General features: G+C 43.2%; 1 protein-coding gene across 1 annotated transcript in view; it reads right to left on the bottom strand.

The window, feature by feature from the left end:
• GPBP1 (GC-rich promoter binding protein 1) overlaps positions 1 to 17,952 on the bottom strand; it is a 40,563-nt gene extending 22,611 nt beyond the window's left edge. The window contains exons 1-3 of the mRNA XM_048503846.1: positions 17,801 to 17,952; positions 15,782 to 16,762; positions 14,254 to 14,321 (exon numbers count right to left, since the gene is read on the bottom strand). The gene's annotated coding sequence lies outside the window, so the exon portion shown is untranslated. The remainder of the gene's footprint in view (positions 1 to 14,253; positions 14,322 to 15,781; positions 16,763 to 17,800) is intronic.
• Between the last annotated feature and the right edge of the window lie 608 nt (positions 17,953 to 18,560).

Below are 18,560 nucleotides of genomic sequence, written 5' to 3'. Positions count from 1 at the left end.
ATCAACTAGCAATTAACTGGTGATACCTGACCCAAAAGATGTCCCCTGGTCTCACCTGCAGCCAGGGCATTTTCAGCCCTGCTGGAAAGCTCTGTCTGATGCAATTCAGGCCCTGCTGGACTTGATGCAATTCTGCAGGGCCTACAAGACAGCCATTCTGCCAAGGTTATGGTTGAAGGAGAAACAGTTTAACAATGGTTTTCCATCAGTTTGCCGCCCCCCCCGCCCCCCCCATTTATACTGGCCACATCGGTTTTCAGAGTTAGGATTTTTAACATTTTAAACTTTAAATTGTATTGTATCCATTTTATGGGATTTTCCCCTACTAGAACTCAGGTAAACTGTCTTAAAGAATCTATGGCTACCTCTACAGAACTGTATGTATTGAGTTTGTAATGCCGTACAAAGATAGCTATGCTAGACCATGTAGCAGCCCGGCATATTTTGTCAAAGAGTGCATTTTTGGCTAATCACATTTCATTGCAGCGATACCAGAAGGCACAAATAAACTTTGGGATTTGTATACCTCAATTTTACATGCATTTAGAGTAGAGCCAATAGATGCCTTCTCTAGACTGGGAGGGCTAACAGAAATGAACAGGGGTGTTAGATTTCCTAAAGTTCCTTGTCTTTCTGATGAAGACTTTAAGCACTTGAAATACGTCCAGTGTATGTCACACCTCCTCCTTGCTATGAGATGGATTTGGACAGAAGGATGGCAAACAGAGCTCTTGGGAAATGTGGAATCTTGATGCCACTTTTGGTTTAAATGTGGGGTCGGTTCTTAGGATGACCTTATCTTTGTGAAAGATGCAAAGTATGGATTTGACTGACAATGCCCTGAATTCTGAAACCCTACATGCTGAAGTAACTGCCATGAGAAAGAGTGTTTTCATTCGTATCCATTTGAAAGGAGTTTTCTGTATGGACTTGAATGGCGCCTTAGTTAGTGTCATGAGGATCGTTCGTAGACTCCAGATAGGGAACCTGTGAACCTGAGGTAGATTGCTCTGAATAACTCCCCCGAGAAACCTCTGGATGTGAGGATGTTTTGCGATGCTTTCCCCTCGGTATGTGAGAAGGACCATAGCCAACACCACCATATGATGCTTCAAAGTTGAGACTTTTAGACACAATAACTGGTCATTATGTAAGAACTCGAGAACGGGTGAGACATTTGGCTTCAGTGGTTTCACCTTCTAGTGCAGCAGCAAAGTAAGGTCTTCCACATTGTGTTATATATGTGTGTGTGATAGACAGCCAGTGTGACGCTAGTATGGTGTCCACAGCATCTGGGGAATATTTCAGTTTTAGGAGTTTCTGCCATTCAATAGCTATGCATGAACTCGTAGGTCTTGAAAGTGCAGCAGTCTGGCCCCCGACCAAATGTCTGCATAATCAGGCTTGGCGACGGAGAGGAAGTCCTTGTTGTTCTTGTCATTTCTGCGGTGGAAGGACTTGTTGTTGCCTTGTCTACCAAAGGATCTGTTGGTATAGTTCTAGAACAGGGGTAGGGAACCTTTAACACTCAAAGAGCCATTTGGACCCATTTTCCACGGGAAAAGAAAACACTTGGAGCCGCAAATAATTTTTGACATTTAAAATAAAGATAACACTGTATATATTGGGTTTTTTTACGTTTTACTCCTCTCATTCTGAGAAGCACATGGATGCGTCCGCCCTGCTGCCTGCAGGGCGGGCAAGGATGGGGCCAGCGGCTCGGCTCATGGAGCCGCAGTGCAAGGGCAGAAGAGCCGCATGCAGCTCTCGAGCCGCAGGTTCCCTACCCCTGTTCTAGAATAAACTTCAATTGTCCCAAAAGAACCTCAGCAAGGTTCTTTGGGAGTGAAAATTAAACCCACTTGAGGGTCTCCTATTGTTGGGTGGAATGGGTTTGGGCATCGTTGTTTTGTTGTCCCAGGTTTCCATCAGGACTTCTCCATGGAAGCTCCAAAGAGCATGTCACCCTGAAATGGGAAAGCTGAAACAAAAGCCTTGGATCTTAGATTTGCAGGCCAGATCCTTAACCACAGGTTCCTTCTGGTTGCCACTGAGCAAGCCATGGCCCTGGAGGAAAAAATCAGGGAATCTAAAGTGTCATCCGCTGCAAATAATGTGGCCTTCAGAATTCTATTTGTGCTTTCTAGTACTCTCCTACTGGATTCTGGCAATAGCCGTTGGCAATAGCCTTGACACATGTTGTGGCTGAGGCCTCGATCGCCATTACTGTGGCTTCATGGGCATTCTTCATGGCAAAATCAGATCTCCTAACCAAGGAGTCCCTGATGAAGCTTTCCCTGTTCTCTCATACCAGATCACCAGACTGTAGTGCTGCCACTGAAGTGTCCACAAGGGGGACTTGAAGGAGATTGTTTAAAAATTCAGGCACAGCACAGAACTTCTTCACAAAATCAGAAAAGTTTATTTGGTGTTGGTTGGGCCCATTCTTTCTTTGGTTGGTTTTCGAAGAAAATGGGAAAAGGAAACACTTTGCTGCCTCTGTTACAGGGAAGAGCTCCCAGTTACCTTTTAATCTGCTCTTAGTGTTAGTCTGAGAAGCACTGGATTCCTGCTGAGGAGCCATTTCCTGCAGATCTAAGGCAGCTGTAGCTTTTGCAAGGAAGTACTGATAATTCTCCTATTTAAAAAATCTGAGGGATTCCTCTGGCATTTCAGTGGTGGTAGTCTCATCAGAGAGAAACTCTCCCTCTTCTCTATCTTCCTTCCTGCTAAAAGACACGGATTCCTGGGCCCATCCTGGTGGTTCCCTGGAGCAGCTACCCCCCCCCCCCCAAACATATTTCTGCTATCTTAGTAGGCCAAGAAGTGGTGCCCTTAGCCCCCTGGGGATGATTAGGTAAGGGGAGAGAGAGTCAAGAGGAAAGAGGTTGGGTATGGTATGGCTCAGGGGGAACCCCCTGGCAGAAGAATTCTATCTGTTCCCTAAAGGTTTGCCTGATAAAATCCATTTGCTTGCTTGAGAAGGCTGAATTGCCAGCAGCCGGCAATTTAGCCACAGTTAGACCCACTGAAATGTTACCTGCTGTGACAGATGCCTCAGCCAAGGCTCCACTGAAAAATCTAGGCTGTGGTGGTTGCTCACAGCAGACCCAGCACTCCAAAGCCTCTCCTGCTGTGTCTGGTGAGGAAGGCAAAATGGCAACCACCTGTTTCTCCAAGGCCGAAGAGGCACCATTTCTTCTTTGTGCACTTGGAACTGTTGCTCGCTGCCTGCAGATCAGTCAAGGCATTGGTTCCTGGGTAGGTAGGTGCTAATTGCTGACCTTCTGAAGAAGGGAAGTGAGGGGAGCATTCATTTTGGCTTTAGAAAGAAAACTGTTCCTGTTGCCTTTTTCTGCCTTTGGCTAGAAAGCACAGGAAAAATCTCCGATCCCTACCTGAGTTCTGGAACTAGCCTAAACACTGAGCCAAAAGTGATAGATAGGGAAGGTAAGACAACAAGAAGCTAGAGAGGTAAAGATAAAAATGTAGAACAGTAGAAAGGCAAGTCTCAAAACAGAGCCAAAACAGAAACCTACTCTCCCTGTGCTAAGCAGGAAAAGAAACTGGAGAAGGTGACTCCCACCACAAGTAGAGTTCCTGCCTCCCTGTACCAAGAGGTGGAAATCACGCGCTCAAGATGTCCTTCTGAGCCAGAGGGAGAAAAATATCTGAGGTTTCGCAGATGTATCCTAGTCCTTCCCTTACATCAACCTTAATGCTCCTCAAAGGGAGGGGATGAAAGAGAAGATGGAAAAGGGGGGGGGGAACTAGCAAAGTAGTCACTGTGGAAAGTCGTTAATAGGCAAAAAGGGGAGCGGTCTTAAATCATAGTTTATAGGAATCCAGTTCCCAGAGCTCCTATTAGGAGACTATGCTCATTGGTAAAGCAGGAAGCAAATTGAATCAATGATTTACTCCCATAAAGGAGACAGGAAGTTCACTTTCTGGTCCTGCCTCCTTGATGGACAGATGGAAATCACTAGTAACAAGAAGCTCTCCCCCCTCACAGTGAAAACAACACTTCCTTATGTTTTGACAACACTATCTTGATAGTTGTAGATTTTATGTTCAATAAAATAAGACCCGATTCAAAAATTACTGTTTCTAAGTCACCTTGGTTCAGCTAATAAAAGCGCAAATCATTTAAATGAATGTCAGAAAAAAGGAAACAACTATTAAACACCTCTACTCAACATTAGGGAAATGTTCCAAGTTTGAGCTATGTTTACCAGTTTGACATTCAACAAATCAGACAGCACCAGCAAGAGATTTATTTTCCTGATCAAACTGTATAGTTTCTAACACAAGAAAGTATGTTGCTTTAGGTACAGACTGGGAAAATCTCAGCTAAATATTTACAAATAGTAAATAATAGGAACCAAAGTTTTTAGATTCATGGAGAGTTTCTTTCTTTAAAAACCCGTATGTTACTAGGAATCAGGATTTCACCAATTTTGCTGTCACCCAACCTATGCTCCAAACTTCCAAGAAGATACACAAAATACAAACTAGAAAATGTTGGGAACAGAATGATGAACTAGGGCCTAAACATCAAACATGTCCTACTTATTAGAAATAATTTTAAACAACTGTTGAAATGATGGTTTAAAGATCTCTTTATATTTTAGCCTGCCATTAATGTAACATTCAGAGCTGGAAAAATAATCGAAAATTCCTAGGTAGTTCCAAATATTTTGTTGCCTAGGATTTTCCCCCAAGACTATTCAGACAGTCTCTAAAGAGGCAGTAACATGAAGTATTAGCATAAACTAATGCTATTCTAGCTAGCATAAAATATCATTAGCTATATTTTAGTCTCAATGAAATATACTATACATTAAATTTTAAATATCTCAGTTAATTTCCTAGAGGATGATTACATTAGGACAGAGCACTAATTAAGTCTTTGTTCCAAAAAGCTTCAATTTTCTTGACTTCAAACTCAATCCTAAGGAGAAAGTTTTATTGGAATGCAAGAACTATCAGATACGCATCCAAAGTAACTGACTGTGACCCTATATCCACATATTCATATTTTATGGCATAGTAAAAGAGCTGACAACAATAAATTTTAGCAAGCTTTTGCTGCCAGCAATAATGTGCGCCTGCTACCGCCGTACCTCTTTCAAGTCCTCTGGACTGGGTCAAGGTTTCATCAGGCTTTGGACTACATTTTGAAAGCATTCTAAGTGGTTTCAAAATGAAGTGTTAGGTGCAATCATGGGGCGGAGGGGGGAGGGCATGGAAACTATACTTGTAGACCTTTCAAGAAGAAACAAATAAACAGTGCATACCAGAATTTCAAGATGCTGAGATTTCCATGTTGTCTGTGAGATGACCTATATTTTCAAAGCTACACAGACTAATATACGTCCATTTAAAAATTATGTGCGGTAAATACTAATATTTCCTGCCTACATGCTGCTAGTAATCACTCTTACTGAGATAAATTACTCAGACTATATTAAATCCCTTCTAAGGGTGACAACAGAAACAAGAACATTGAAGAAATGATAGGTCATATAAGACAACCACTTCAGTTTTCTTTATTCCATTCATTCGTAACACTCTGCAGATCATATTTATTGGCATCAAATATTTATAAACAAATATTGTAGGTTTAATTTTCGGCATCTATTCTATTAGAATTTCCAGGAACAAAGGGGACTCAGAGACACTTAATGCTGCATGGCTGTATTGAAATACCAACACCTGTTGCAATTGTGTATGTTGTCATTCAACAGAAGTCCTATCTAGACCTTAGCTGAGAAAATGATAAAAACTCATCATCATATTATTATTAATTGGTCCAGTGTAAACTACCACCCACATTGGTCCAAGCTTTGTTCCCAATTTTTGAATTGGCCCATTTGTGTTAATTTAGCATGGGAAAATTGAATTGGCCCATTTGTGTTAATTTAGCATGGGAAAATTTATCAAATTTGTATTAATGGAGGAATGGCCAATGCTTTTTCTTTTCTTTTTTGAGTGTGTGTAATAAAGTAGTTCTTGTACTATAATGTTGCGCTGATTTCCCCCCAATTTCTCCTACAGCTCCACTAGGCTGTGTGCCTAGTGCCTCTCTCTTTTCTGTGGGGTGGGCTGGCACTCAAGGATCAAGACTTGGGAGACCCCTGGATTTTCAAAGAAATGTTTCTTATCCAACCTCCTCAACTAATTATTCACCACGTACAGATAAACTGTTGACATGACAAACTGCATTACTTAGCTGGCCTGAATTTTTGTTCATTTATTTACATTATGTATAGTCTGCCTTTTTCACTCTGGCCGTTTCCGCACGGGCGGAATATGGCGGCCTGGGGACGGCAAAAACGCCGTTCCCAGGCCGCCGTTCGCACAGGGGGTGCAGCTGCTTCTCAGCCACGCCGCCCGACCAGCGCCGAGCCGGCGTTTCCAAACCACGCTTCCCCAGCGTGGTTTTTTGGAAACGCCGGCTGGAAGCCGCTGCCGTGCGAACGGCTTCCCAGCGCTTCCTCCCCCCCCCACTCCCTCCCTGCACTTACCTCGTCCCCAGGCCTCCGGCGTGTCGCCGAGGCCTGGGGACACGCCCCCCTGCCCTGCAACGCAGGAGCAGGCGCGCAGGGCCGGGGGGGCGTGTCCTCAGGCCTCGGTGACGTGCCAGAGGCCCGGGGACATGCTGGATCGGCCGGGCGGCAGCGCTCCGCGGCGCCGTCATCCCAGCCGGTTCTGGGCGGACGGTCCCAGCGTCGTCAGGTCGGCACGAAATGCGCCGACCCAGCTGCTTCCGCCTTCGTGCGGAAACGGCCTCTGACTCAAGATGGTTTACACAAACGACATGATCAACAGGATGAGAAATAAACAAGACAACCAGGTTTGGATTGCAGAAATTCAGGTGTGTGTTCTTTTTTCCATAAAAACTGCAGAGTCACTAAACACCTATTTAGGGCTGAAAGTAAAACTAAAAGTGCTGATCTCTAAGACCAAGTTCAGCTATATTATGGTGCTCACAAGATGCTCCTATTTTCTATACATAACACCATCTTTAGAGAGCGGCATTAGAGCCCCAAGATGAAATACAGTGCAAGGGATAAACAACCCTGATTATTCCAAAAGAACTAGTTGCAATTTTTGCTGCTGATGCTAAGCAGGACTACTACACATTACCAGGTTGGAACACCTGCTGGGAGCCGCAGGTGGGCCAGTCTGAGTTCGTTGGGAGATATAAGATATAAAGAGTACCAGTCAATCACTGAATACATTTTATTCCTTCAAGGAACAAAAAAAGTTACCCTTTCCCAAATAGTTTTTAAGGCTGAACATATTAGTGTCATTTCAGTTCATGAATTTATAAAGTATGTTTGCTATTTAGCTTGCCTTAAATCCCCACACCCAGTCAGTAATCCCTAAAACTTTGTTGCAGGAAGTCAAATGCAAAGACAAAAACATGAGCAGATTACCACATTTAAGATCCAGATGTCTACAGACTGGAGAGGGAAGAATAACAGGATATAATCTATTGAAGCATTTTTGAACAGCTTTTATATTTTTGGCAGAATCTAGTCACTCTTGTAGATGGTTCAATACAAAGTATCTTCACCCACTGTCTGAAATGTTGAATCCACAGTATTTTTGTAAGATATGCAAGTTCTGCTCATGATTTCTTTGTGACCCTCAGTAGCAAACAAGATGCACAGCTCTCCTTTGTTGGCTTCAAACACCTCCAACACTAGCTGCAGGATGCCCTTTCTAGATCCTTGTCTGCCAGTCTTACAGCCCCACTACTGACTTCATCAGATAGCGATTTGTAAAAGCAGCGATCACTGCTTTTACCACCAATAAAAATGTAGTTTAATGAAGTTTTACAAATTTCTGCATCCCAAGTTATACTACTTATTTTGTACTTATTTTCACATGGTTCTGTGCCATCTCTATACATTGTTATGTGAAGTCAAACTACATCTTAAAAATTAATACAGCACATAATGCCCCAAAGTATGCAAATATATGTGATGACAATTATTATTATACTTATTTTTCCATTTCACCACCACACCCTCCACTGTTAAACTCACAACAAATTCAACTTGTTTTTGTAACTTATATTTAGTCTTATTTAGGAATAAAATAGATCCTCATTTTTGGAAATAATAAACTTAAGGCATCTCTGTGATCTAGATTCTAATGTAACCCAATAGTTCAACATGAGAAATACCCGTATTTACTTTTTTCCCCAAAGTTACATAGGCACACTGGCTCACTCCACCTTGCCACTCAAGCTTGGGAATGGCAGGTCATCACTTTCTGTAGCCTGTCACACCACTCCAATATTATCACACATACGCAACTTTGCCTAGTTCAGCAGCAACACTGAACAAAGCCTTCCATTAAGATAATATCATGACAAGGACCCATCTTGAAGCATAGGGAAGCAACAAAATTACTCACAAGTTAGCATCCCAATTTTTAAACAAAAATATGTATTTATGTCCAACACTGAGTTAGGTCATGTTGAAAAGCACTAATAACACTGAGTTGTTTATCATTCGAAAGGATTTTTTTTCTGAATGGAGGTGGCAGAAAGTGAGGTCAAGTCACAACTGACTCTGTAGGGCTGCCAAGGCAGAGAGTTTGCCACTGCCTGCCTCCACGTGGGCTGAGAGAGTTCTGACAGAATTGTGACTGGCCCAAGGTCACCCTGTGGGTTTCACATGGAGCAGAGGGGAATCTAATCAGGTTCTTCAGAGCAGAGGAACAAGCAGAGGAACAAGAAATGACAGTTGGAAGGGTGAATGTTTCCTCCACTCCTGCGCACCTGGAAATTTTAGGCAGGATCCATCCGACTCCCTCTCAGGCCAGTCTACCTCAAAGAGTTGTTGTGAGAACACCACAGAAGAAGGTGTTCACTGCCTATGTACACTGCCCTGAAATTCTAGGGGACATTGTGGGATAAAAGTACATCAAAAGTGAAAGTACCAAATAGTCTGTTTGATCCTTTACTGACACTGGTCTACTTTTAGACAAAGACATTACAACAGAGACTTCTCCCCCACTCACAACCTCCCATCGAGTTCCCCAAAATGTTTCCCATATGGGGCAGGGTACCATTCTAGGGAGTTCAATGGCCTGTAGTGGGAGGAAGAAGGGCCATTCTGAAGTCCAAAATGCTTCCCAATAATGGAAATTAAATTTTAGATCAGCCCCTACTATTTTGAACTTTAGATACGAGTCATGAGTTAAAGGCCTGCTGTTCAATTTGCTGTTCAGAAGTCATGTCTGCCTCTGTGCACATGACTAAGTTTCTCATCTGAAGTTTATCCTCTTGGTGGATCAACAGAATGCTCAAGAACAGTTTTTCAAGACTTCAGATCAAGTGGAGCAGCCCATCCCAACATGGAGGAAGTAGTTTACCCCTTGCATGACCACAGACTTCAGAGTGATCAAACAAGTGACTGAAGTTGCCCATGTGGAAGGCCCATTTTGCCATGAGGGATAATATTTCACAGTGCAAGGCGAGTGGATTTATATATAGATGATCTGAGTTGATCTATTTCCTGGAAGGATCTTAGTCCGAGTGTTTTAGTCTGAAGAGGTGATTCAAAAGTACAACTTACGGGGAAGGGGGGGGGGGTTGAGTTGCAATAAAACTGCAAAACTGACAGAAATCCCACAGACGCACACGCTATGTTGTGCAAGAGTTCTGGGGAAAGCATGGAGATGCAATTTCTACCAATTCCCCATTTTTACTTTGTAGCACATCTCATGCTGCTTCCCAAGAGTGCTGCAACCAACAGAAGAGTAAGGTAGGCTGCTAGAGCAAGAGCATCCAGTAAAGATCCCTTCCATGAGCTCAACTTTGTTTGCAGTTACTTGGAGCCAAAACAATGGTTGCACATGCAGTAAGGCTGCTTCTTTGTTGCAAAGTATTCAGGTTTTGCCTTCCTGTGTCCCCTCCTCCAGTGCACAGTCTCCAGAAAGAAGAGTAAAGTGTAACAGAGTAAGGAAGTGGACACTTTGACATAACCACTGTACTCCATCTCACTGGGCACTCACTCTTCAAAGAATTGAGCAGGCAGAGTAAGGATAGTGTAGCTCAGTGTATGCACATGTAGCTGTTCCCTGCATATCTCCATGACCCTCAAAGATTGGTAAACTCTTTGAGAGGGAGATATAATGCTGCTTCCCAAGAGTCCTCCAACCAACAGAAGAGTAAGGCAGGCGGCTAGAGCAAGAACATCCAGTAAAGATCCCTGCCATGAACTCTACTTTGTTTGCAGCTACTTGGAGCCAAAACAATGGTTGCACATGCAGTAAGGCTGTTTCCTTGTTGCAAAGCATTCCGGTTTTACCTTCCTGTGTTCTCTCCCCCAGTGCACAGTCTCCGGAAAGCAGGCCAGACAGCTCGAGAGTAAAGTGTAACAGAGTGAGGAAGTGGGCACTTCGACCTAACCTCTGTACTCCATCTCACTGGCACTCACTCTCCAAAGAATTAAACAGGCAGAGTAAGGATAGTATAGATCAGCACATGCACGTGTGGCTGTTCCCTGAATACCTCCATGACCCTCAAAGACATTGAGAGGGATGTATCAGCCAGATTCCCCGAGTAAAAGACAGCAGTGCTCAGCCCAATGAAACTGGGGACACAGAGCAGCAAAAGAGGGCACAGGTGAACACAGAAATCACAAGCACAGGTGAGAATAAAAATCACCCTCTAATTACATCTTTCCAAGCTCTCAGTAAGTTCATGTAGATTTGTTCAATTACCTCATACAGACTAACCACACTGCACATCTACCTGGTCTAACCAGATTTTAATTAAAAGAAATGGTCTTGTGATGAAGAAACCGGAAGATCTGGAATTCTATTCAAAGCTTTATTAGGTAGTTCTTATGTAACATGAAACAAGTAATCTTAAAGCAGTGCAAATAGTTCCTTCTTCCAGAGAACTGTTTGCAAACATTACAGTTGGCTCAGATGAAGAAGAGGAGTTGATTTTTATACTCTGCTTTTATCTACCTTTGAGGAGTATCAAAACTGCTTACAATTGCCTTCCCTTTTCCCTCCCCACAACAGATACCTTGTGAGGTAGGTGGGGGATGAGAGAGTTCTGGAACTAGCCCAAGGTCACCCAGGAGGCTTTATATGGAGGAGTGGGGAATCAAACACAGTTCTCCAGATTAGAGTTTGCTGCTCTCAACTACTGCACCACATTGGCTCTCTAAAGTAGACAGGATTCTTTCTATTTTAAAAGCGTGTTCCAAAATTTCAGTCTTTTTTAAACTATTCAACTGTCTATTTTATATTTTAAGTGATATTTCTAGTATTGTTTGCCCCACTCTGTGTGCAGTTTCATTTTTATATATGAAACACTTTAAAACAAACAAATTGATGCAGATTCCTCAAACACTGCCTGTGAATCCTACAATGCCAAATTTACTATGTAGAATATATTAAACTATGCATCGCCAACCAGAGTTTTCAACTCAGAAAGAGTAGACCCAAGTTCAATTCTCCACTAAGTAATAAAGATAATTGGTGGTGCTGAGCTAGTCACTCAGAGCCTAATTTGCTTCACTACACCATTATGAGGAATTGGGAAAACAATATATACATTGTCCAGAGATCCTTAAGAGAGTTCTTTAGAAGGGTAAGATATAAATGTCATTAATATGGAACCAATAACATTTGAAGCGCTTCTCATAGATTCTCAAGCCTTACAATCATCTGTCTGCATATATCCCACATTGTAGATAGAGAAAGCCCCATCCAGATGGGGGGGGGGGCTGAAGCAGCGTGGGCTTCCACCGGTGGAAATGCCCTCCTCAAGGGACTTACCCTGGGGGAGGGGTGAAACCACCAGTGTGGACCTGCCGCCAGCCTCCCCAGGCATGGAGACAAGGCACTGGATGCTGCGCCAGAGTCCCTGAACCCATGCCACCGCCGCAGCAGGAGCGGTCCAGAAGCAAGGCGAGGAGCTAACATTAGTCAGCTTTCTCCCAGCCATTCACCCGTTTATACCACCAGTAGCCAATTCTGACTTATACAAAAGTCTATTCAGCCCCATAGAGGCTTCTCAACGGTGGGGAGACTGTTTTGGTTTGCAAGCATGCCACTGAGAAGCCTGTTTAAGAGCAGCTATGCTACACAGTTGCAGCTCTGCCGCCGCCCGCCTGGTCACTTGGATGGAGTTGTAAGATTAATGTAACAGTCTTCTTAGGCCACCAAATGAGCTAATGACCAATACAGGCAACGTATCTCAGCACAGGTCCGTCAGGGAAAGAGTAACAAAATCTAAAATTGTGAAATAACTTCTCCCTGCGTTCTTATAGTGGGGGTGGGAGGTCTCAAGGACAAAGAATTTTAGAAACATTAATCAGATTACAGGGAAATGAAATTCTGAAGCAACATGAATGTTTTAACTCCATTCCAAACAAAAACTGGGCCCACTGAATCATCTCTAAAGTAAGACACTATCAACAATCCTTACTGATTTCTTTGAGGGTCGTGACACAGAAGCAGGTGATGGTAAACAACCTCCAAATGACTACTGCCTTGAAAACTCTACAGGGTCACTATAAACCTTGAACATCTTAGAGGGTCACCATAAGTCATATTTGACTTCAGAGGCGGGTGGGGCTGGGCTGTGACCCACTAATTACCTTTACCAGGGAGGAAGAACTTCAGGGACAGCTGCACCTTTATTATGGTGATGTACATGTCCTGGGCTTTTCCTGAAAGATTTCTGCACATACAGCCACATAAGACATGATCAGTTTTGGTTAAAGACCAAAAACAGACACATAATTTAAATGTTCAGGAACAATGACTAAGCCTGAGTCTTACAGCTACAAGTAAGAGCACAATATATGAGGGACGCCAATAACTAACTATACAACATTGCAATCGTACAATTAAGGTGGCAATGCCAAGCAACTATGCAAATTATGCTAGCAAATGAATTATCAGAACAGTAGGAGAAAACTTCATTTTCAAGGAACTTTCAGACTCTTATAACCACTTTTTGCACTCTCTGCATTTTTCAATCCATGCTACCATCAACCCAGCCTCAACATGTGTAATAAAACAGCTTTGTAAACACTATTTTGTATACAGATCCATATTTATACTGCCAAAACCATTCTGAAACAATTACAAAAGCGTGAAAAGCCTATGCGTAAGGCTCAACAAATGACACTGACCTATAGACTCTCAACCCATGGCTAACAGAACAAAACCACAGGAATGGAATATAAACTCCAACACAGATCGTGCTATGGACTTTGAAGGTAACAAGAAAGTAAGAATAGTTTTCCATCTGCAGATACTTCAAGAGGAATAACTAAAATACCCACATGAGCCACCATCTTAATAGAATGCAAAAGGTTTCACTTTCATATACAAAACTGAGTTTGAAAACAAACTTATTTTTCAATCATAACCCCTTAACTGGGATCCAAGAGGTCTAGGCACAATGCAGCATTTTTCTAATCAGCTTTTCAGAATGATATTCCTTCCCAAGGACCCTCCAGAGTTTTTAATGAACTTCTGAAAAGTTCAAAAAGAATGTAGAGTGTCTGAAGGATATCGTGTAGCTAATCCAGGAAGACATTCTGATCCTGACTCTAGTCTATGAGGCTTTCAGTTTCTAGTGGCAATTAAAATTTAAGATACCATGCTCAGTCCATAGTTCACAAACTATTATTTACCCCTGAACTAAAATCTGTTAACGCTTACAAATTGTTTCAACCAGTCATGTGGCTAACTTTGTATAAAGACTGCACAACAGGTAAGAAAGAACTAAAGTACTCTGAACTGTTGTTAATACACAGCGTTCTGGTCACACCCCTGATATATAAAAGACAACCCCTTCAAGTCTCCCTTTTCAAATAAAGAGGGTGGAGGTGATGGCACTCAGCCATTTTAACACATGATAATGGGATGGAGGCGTGGATCCACTACCAGAAGGCACATACACATAAACAAACCCTAGCTTTCTGAAAATAAATGTCTTTAAAGACAATATATACAAAAAGTGTTAAAAACTCTGCCAAAATCAAAATATCAGTGTTACCGAAGTGATCTGTTGTTCATTGCTTACTAGATTTCACTTAAAGCTTTCCAACAGAAATTAAAATAGAAGCCTGGAAGTTCCTAACGTACAAATCCAACGTGTAAAGCTGCTGGGAATTTAACAGCTAAAGCACTGTTAGAAATTGACATGATTTTCATAAACAAAAACACATAGTCTAAACCACAAGAACTATTACTCACTTTATGAACTAGGTTGTTTTGTCCATCTTATGTATCTCAAGCAGCACTGGATTCTGTTGAAAATAAACCTGCAAACCAATTTAAGATAATGTGATTTAATATGTTTAAGAGTGCACATATTATCCTAATGAAGTTATCCCAATTCTGTTTTTTAATAAAATGCAGAGGAAGACAAGTTTAAGTCAGTTATTGCTAAAAGAGAATACTCTGTTAGGATATTAAAACAATATTCTCATGCTGGGATGAGCTTAGGAAACCAATGCTATCTAACATACAGCAACAGCACATCAACAGTCATGAATACTACCACACCAGCATTGGAAAGCCCCAGTTGTTGATACTGTGTAAGCTTATAAAAGACAGGTATAAAGTGCTGGAGGGAGTGCTGTCTTGTCAAACAACACTGGTGTAGAAAAACATCAAATAAGCCAGCAAAACATCAATAAAGGGTTCTTTCAAATAAATATTTAAGAAGCAAGTGAAGCATATTAGTAACATGTGCTTTACTTTCCATGGAACAGGAAGCTGAACTCTTCCAAGCAACAACTCCAGCTGAAGTCTCAAGCAAGCTCACAGCTCCCTTTTGAGAAACTAAGTACATTTTGGGGTGCTGTGTGGTTCTAGCAGCATTCTCACCTGACGTTTTGTCTGCATCTGTGGCTGGCATCTTCAAAGGATCTGATAGTAGGAATGGAAAGCAAGTACTCCATTTGCTTTCCATTCCTACTATCAGATCCTCTGAAGATGCCAGCCACAGATACAGGTGAAACGTCAAGAGAGAATGCTGCTAGAACACGGCCATACAGCCCGGAAACCACACAGCACCCCAGTGATTCCGGCTGTGAAAGCCTTTGACAAAACATTAAGCACGTTTTCATTACTAAAAGCCAGGATCTACCATGTCCATAAAAACACTCCTGTACTATTAACTCCAGCTCAAAATTTTGCAACAAACTACAGACTGGATTGCTTACAAAACAAAGCTGCTGTCTAGAAAGCTTAAATTCAAGTTTTGCTTTCGCTTCTGAATGTTTCTAATGTAAGAATCCCTAATATACTATTAAGGAGGTACGTTCCAAGCTCACAGAAGATGAGCAGTCCACTGGCTAAATCTGCTGTCAAGTTTAAGGTAAAATGGAAAATGCTGAATCAATAAGATGCAGATTTCCAACTGTGTGCCTTGGGGTTCGATCCTGACAAATGTTTCCATAGGCAGAGGAACTTCTGTCTGCAGAATGTGAGCTTCCTACCTCCTGCAGCTTAGAATGTACCCCAAAATCCTGCTTCTGGGCCATCCCTACTCTGAAACAGGATTTCAAGAAGCATTTCAAGCCACTGTGAGAGGAAGAAAGAGAATTCATACTCCACAGACTCTTGTGTTGGCAAAATGGCAATATATCTTTTTGTTGTCAGAAAAATGCAGGGTTCAATTCAAACTAACAGACCTAAAAAAATCTGCACACACTCTACATTTATCATTTGCACCTCACTAACAACTGGGTCAATGTGAGTTTCAAACAGTACTTACAAAATCCAGGAGAACTGCAAGGATTGGCGTTAACTCTCTGTGATCTGTGTTTTCCAGTTTGCCTCCCCGCAATAATTTCCCGAGTTCCTTAAAGATACTACATCCGTAGATTTGCAACACAAAGCTGATCCTTGGAAATCAGCTGCCCATTCTTCACATTTAAGGACTCCACAAAGTTACATCCAGGTCAGATGAGTCTGATTTTAACAGCTTGCCTATTCCTTCGAAGCGTCTTCTCTTTCTTACTCCATGTACAACTCACTATCACAAGCATCAGTTTGAGAAGAAATAAATATGCTGTTTATGACACGAACAGCAGAACTGAAAAGTCAAATTCCATATCTGAAGTGAAGCACATTTGCAAGTGTTATTGCAGGCATCTGCACACAACAGCTATCTGGATGGGGCCATCCCACTTCTTCTCAGCATTTAAAAAAATGCGAAGATGTCTAAACTAAAAAAAAGTTAAGTGAAAAGAAAGTATCCTAGTCTATTCATTTAGGAAGCAGGCTTCATGGCAAAATGCTTCCAAAGCTAAACTGCCTAAAAAAAGAAGTCAAAATATCTGCCATAAACCACGAAAGCCAAAATAGAATAATTAGCAGCTACATTTAATATAATCCTCTAAACCTAGTTGACAAAACAAGTTAATTGTAATTTTGCCCAAAATTCTCAAACTTGAAAGTAAAAATGAGTTTGGAAAGTAGCATGCAGAATCTAAGATTATCCAACTATCCATTCCATGGCGGCAAAAATCAGTCCAAGGTTTTCGAAGAAAAAAAAGTTCAGGCTTTTAGCCGGTTTCTGCAGACTTCGGTATTGTATGAAGCAGAAAAGTGGCTGAACAGGTTATAATCCCAGTTGCATTTTAGTCAATATTTTTTCATTTTAATTGAAGCCAAAGTTATAGATCAACATCCAGTTAACTTGTTATAGGATGAGGCAACAGGTTGCAAAAGATCCAGACTTCTTTTCAGAATCCTGGGAGGGAGAGAGAAGAGATTCACACACTTCAATCAGGTTTGCCCCCAGAGACAGCTCAGGACTCACTGTTATTAGTCTACTCTCAAAGAATCACCAACACTACCTTGTTGTGAACAAAAAAGAGAAAATCCACAAGAAAAGTTGTGAAACATTAAATAAAATAATCATGACGGGGGGGGGAATGTGCTGAAAGCAGGAGGAATTGGGGGAGGCTGCCACTCATGGATGAGGAAAGCAGTTGTTGAAGAAGTATAATAGGGAAAGAGGAGTAAAAAAACCTCAAAGAGTGACGTTCTTTTTGGTCATAAAAGAATGCATAAAAGGAAGACACAAAAATGTATTTGGCAAAGGGTGGGGGGGGTCGCTACTGTTTACCTAGGAGTAAGCAGCTTGAATCAGTAGGAATTACTTTAGCATGAAAATTAAAAGGACCACAAACAACCAGGTTAGGAAATTTTGAGAATATCGGGGTTCAAAAATCCTGCAAAGTGCGAGCGAGTGCGGGGAAAGCGCCCATGTTTTGTACACCAACGAGCAGACGAGCGCGTTTCCTGCCTAAGCTTCGCTCTTCCGTCCCCCTCCCAGGTAAAGTCGGAGCCGAGTTCCCAATTTCTTCCTCCTCTATAAACAAGAGGAACTGAGCGTGTCTTGTTGGGAGTGGGGGCGCGTTCACTTTCCCTCTCCCACCCTCCCAAGACCTTCCAGCTACCTCAGCAGGCCCTTCTTGCAAAGGCAGCTGGGGCCAAACACAATCTGGGACGAAGAGGCCACATGCTCCAGACTTGAGGAGGAGGAAGCGGGGGCCGGGAGGAGAAGAAGAAAAATAAGAGAGCCGCTTGTAGAAAGGAACGGTTTTTTCCAGGGAGGGGGATTTATATCCCAACAGCCCCCCCACCCCTCCCTTCCCCAGAGACGTCCCTTTTCTCCCAACCCCCCCTCCCCCGCTTCCACCCCCTCCTGCTATATAAACATTGTTTCCTCCACCGTCTCTTCTTTTGGCCTGCCCGACGGGCGAGAGGGCGGCGCGGCTCTAACCTGCCAGCCAAAGTCCCGGCAAAGCTCGCAGCTCAAGCGGGGTCCCGAATTTGAAAGCTCCTTTTTGCCGCCGCTGGTCCCCCGCCGCGCGCACGACTCCTCGCTCCAGTCAGGCAGCCAGTCCCAAAATGGCGCCGCTCCGAGCCGCAGCGGCCGAGGCTCGGCGCCCAAACCTCGCGAGAGTTCCTCCTCATCTCTCCCCCCCCCGCGTTGCCGCGAGCGCGAGGCGCTGCTCCGAGGAAAGAGCGCGCAAGGTCGGTAAAGGCGCTGTGTGGATTTTTTTTTAATTACATTTTTTTAAAAAAAGAGAGCAGGTGAGAGAGAATGGGAGTTTTTTTAATTCCTTTTTTTTTAAAAGAGACACGGTTTGGCTGGGCGAAGCGGGGAACTCCCCAGAGGGCGATTAGCGAATATGCGCGACCGTTTCCAGGAGACCCGCCGCCGAGCGGAGGTTTCGAGGAACCCCCCGGCCCCTGTGCTCCGAAACATTCCCCCTCCCACTTTCCCATGCGCGGTGTCGTTTGACTGAAGGCTGGCCAGCCCGCGAGCCTCCCCGTGTGACGTCACTGGGAACAATCCCGAACGTTCGGAGAACCGCGGAAGGGGGAATCCCCCAGCGCGCGCTTGCCTTTGCTGTCTCGTTACAGAGAGGAGGGAATCCCCCGACTGATGCCGCTGGATGCAGGGGGAGCCGACCGGGATGGTGAACGGGCATCGCCCCCTCCACAGGTCGCCTGTCCAGCTGTGGATCGGAGTCTGG

Source organism: Sphaerodactylus townsendi, linkage group LG07, assembly GCF_021028975.2.
Source record: "Sphaerodactylus townsendi isolate TG3544 linkage group LG07, MPM_Stown_v2.3, whole genome shotgun sequence".
NCBI classification, from domain to species: domain Eukaryota; kingdom Metazoa; phylum Chordata; class Lepidosauria; order Squamata; family Sphaerodactylidae; genus Sphaerodactylus; species Sphaerodactylus townsendi.
Note: the sequence above shows the minus strand (reverse complement) of the source record. Positions and strands in the feature narration are given on the sequence as shown.